Source organism: Cryptomeria japonica, chromosome 4 (assembly GCF_030272615.1).
Source record: "Cryptomeria japonica chromosome 4, Sugi_1.0, whole genome shotgun sequence".
In the NCBI taxonomy this organism is placed as follows: Eukaryota; Viridiplantae; Streptophyta; class Pinopsida; order Cupressales; family Cupressaceae; genus Cryptomeria; species Cryptomeria japonica.
The window spans coordinates 696,818,194-696,821,897 of record NC_081408.1 but is presented as its reverse complement, the minus strand read 5'-3'; positions in this window follow the sequence as shown (position 1 = coordinate 696,821,897).

The following is a 3,704-nucleotide window of genomic DNA, read 5'->3' as shown; positions in this document are numbered from 1 at the left end:
TAAAAATAATTTAAGTATAAAAATCGGATATCCAATTTTCTGAGACTTTTATATTTCGATAGTGACAGCTCGTGAGTCATTTTTAACTCATGGGCCGTACGATTTCATCAAAATCCGATATCTGGTGCACCCGATATCCGGTGTTTTGGCAAAAAATTGCTAAAAAATAGATTGAGAGGTAATAATTTTATCGTTTTCAATCATTTTCATTCATTTTTTGTACTTTTTGTTAATGTTTATTTGATTTTTCATTGAAAATATGGTTTTTTCATGAAAACTAGGTTTTTTTAAATCAAATACCTAATTATTTAAATTTGTTAACTAAATTTAATTGTTTACATTCAATTAGGTTAAAAATGGGGGATAACAATGAAAACCCTGACCAACCACAACTGCAACAACCAAACCCTCATTTGCCAAACCCCCCTCAATTCAGGATTTGATTGCACAAAATTTGAATGAATTGAGGGGGATTGCAGAAGTATATCATAGGATCCCTCGTCTAAACCCAATGTTTGATCCTCTCACGTCGATCATAAAAAGTATGGAAACCGTGACTAAGGAGCACAATGCCGCCCTTTTGTGGCGAGATTCTATGAGCGAAAAATATGCAGATGGATTGTCGTATAAGGATATCAAGGATCTCGAGATATCCAACGCCGAAATTGCCTCATTGTTTGTCAATCCCCATACTGGTCAGCCCATAGATCCCCAAAAAACAAAACTTTCTATTAAATGGTGCACAAATGATGGGATTGTGAAATTTTTTTGGGATCGTTGGTGGATGGTTTTTGACAAACCACCCAACAACAATCTTGATATCCCCTTCTATTTCATAAAAAAATTGTATGCTGAGTTTTTTTTAAACAAACATGTGAACTACTTTGACATCCAACCTTTCCAGGGTGTAGGTTTAGGTATGCCCCAAAATATACCTAGGGCAGTCAGAGTAGTCCAGGGCCCATATGTCCCCCCTCCTCCTGTTGATCCCCCACCTGCAGTGCAGCATCCTGATATCATTTGTGAGGCAGCTTCACAGACCATATCGGCTATTCACTCTTTGAGTAGCCTTTTGGTTTCTCAAGCTGCGTCAGTAGCTCAACCTACTCTTGATGGTAGCAATGCATCCGGTGCCGTTGACATGTCATCCTCGGCTCCACACATATGCGTACCCCATAGTTGTGTCATGTGTGGGCACGTATGCTTGGGTCCAGTTGGACAACCCATTGATCCTCCTGTGGATAGTGCAAATTATGAGGTGCATGAGATGCATGATGCACTAGATGTTATTACACAGACTGGAGGATACCCTGGGGAGTCCTCACATGCTAGAGGTGAGGAGGCACCGACATCATACATTGATGATGTAGTGGTACGATTTGTATTTTCACAGTTCATGTTATATTTTAATTAAATATTTATAAATTAGATAATATTAAGTACTATTTTTTATTTACATGGTCTATTTAACAGTTGATGACCGAGGATGAGTTGAGACAGATTCAGGAGGGCACCTTGTCGGCCATTTCATTTGGCCTTGATAGCTTGATGGTACATATATTATTGCACCTAGTTGTTTGTATTTTATTGTACATACATGCTCATCATTTATATTGGTATTAATTAGATTATGTAGTAACTTGCATGTATATCTTATTTTACTCTTGTAGGTCACAAGCAGCATGAGTGCGGGGTGGTGTGATTTAGGATCTAGTAGTGTAGTTGGAGACAAGGGAAAGGTAATTGAATGCAAATATGATTGAATGAATAGTTTAAATAACTTATAGTGATTATACATGTCTAGACATAGATTGATAGTTTCATATGCGTGTTGTGTATATATACAGAGAATTATTGGCTTCACATCCTTGATGACTACACCTAGTATACCTGAAGAAGAAGAAGAGATGCCTCGAGTAGATGTGTGTTCATTTTATTTTTTGATTAGTAGATATAATTTGTTATTATTAGTGACAATTATATGCTAACTTGTATCAATGTCATGTTTCTGAACATATGTAGGTTGTGTATGAAAATATTTAAAACATACCTCCTCTACCGAAGACATACATCAAGAGTCCTGCAAAGAAGAAGAGAAAACGTGGAGATGAGGTAAACATGAATAGTTCAATTATAGTTCATTTGTATGTTAACTTTTCGAATGTGAATTATATAATATAACTAATATTAATCGTGGTTTGTTTTTCTTGTGCAGGATCCTTCAGAGCCGAGCAATGCGGCGAAGAGGATCGATTTTGATGATCCATCAGCAGCTTAGGATGTTATAGATAGTTTTGGGATGCTTACATGTCTAGTTGGCATGTATATTTTGTATATGGACATACATTCACGTATGTAGACATACATTTTGTTTCAGCTGGCATTTATGCCATATTTATGTATGGACATACATTTGTAATCATTTGACATTTTTATATATACAGAAGTTGATATTTAATCATATAAATTGTTGCTCATCTGTGCGTGGTGTTATCATGGAAATCTTTAATCTTCATTCCAATAATTAACAATGGTTAATAACGGCTATTTAATGAACAATACAATTCATTTCATTTCATCGTAAGTGTTATTTTTATAATGAACAATATAATTCATTTAATGAACAATACAATTTATGAACAATACAATTCATTTAATCAACAATACAATACAATTCATTCAATGAACAATACAATTCATTTAATGAACAATACAATACAATTCATTATTACCCTATGCATGGTCCTAATTTTCCCCCCACCTTGGTTGAACGCTCGGGGTTTTATTAGGGCAGTAATTTTTCGGTTAGCAAAAAAAATCGTCAGTCTCACTCAATCGAATGTTGTCGCGTGGCCGATTTCTCGTTCTGCTCGTTGCGATGATGAACCATCAGCTCCAACATGTCCAGTTAGGCATTATTACCCTATGCATTCTCTTATTTTGCCCCCCAAATCGATCCAACGTTCGGGGTCATACCCTACTGGCGTCGTCCCTTGAGTTCCCTAAGTGCTCAAAATTGTCAAACGTTGACGAGCCCTAACTCGGAATCCATGGCACCTGTGAATGATTCGTTTGAACCTACAGGGCCATGAGAGGGGTCCCTACAAAATCCTATCTTAGTTTTTCAAGTTGCCCTACAGTTTTATTAGGGCAGCAAATTTTCGGTTGGCAAAAAAATCGTCAATCTCACTCAATGGAATGTTGTCACGTGGCCGATTTCTCATTCAACTCGTCGCGATGATGAACCATCGGCTCTAACATGTCCAATTAGGCATTATTACCCTACGAATGCTCCTATTTTTCCCCCCCACTCGATCCAATGCTCGGGGTCATACCCTACCAGAGTCGTCCCTTGAGCGTCCTAAGTGCTCAAAATTGTCAAACTTTGACAGGCCCTAACTCGGAATCTGTGGCACCTGCAAATGATCCATTTGAACCTACAAGGCCATGAGAGGGGTCCCTACAAAAGCCTATCTCGGTTTTTCAATTTTCCCTACGGTTTTATTAGGGCAACAATTTTTCGGTTGGCGAAAAAGTCATCAGTCTCACTCAATGGAATGTTGTCGTGTGGCTGATTTCTCCTTCTTCTCATTGTGATGATGAACCATCAGCTTTGACATGTCTAGTTAGGAATTATTACCCTACGCATGCTCCTATGTTTCCCCCCCACTCGATCCAACACTCAGGGTCATATCCTACCGGCA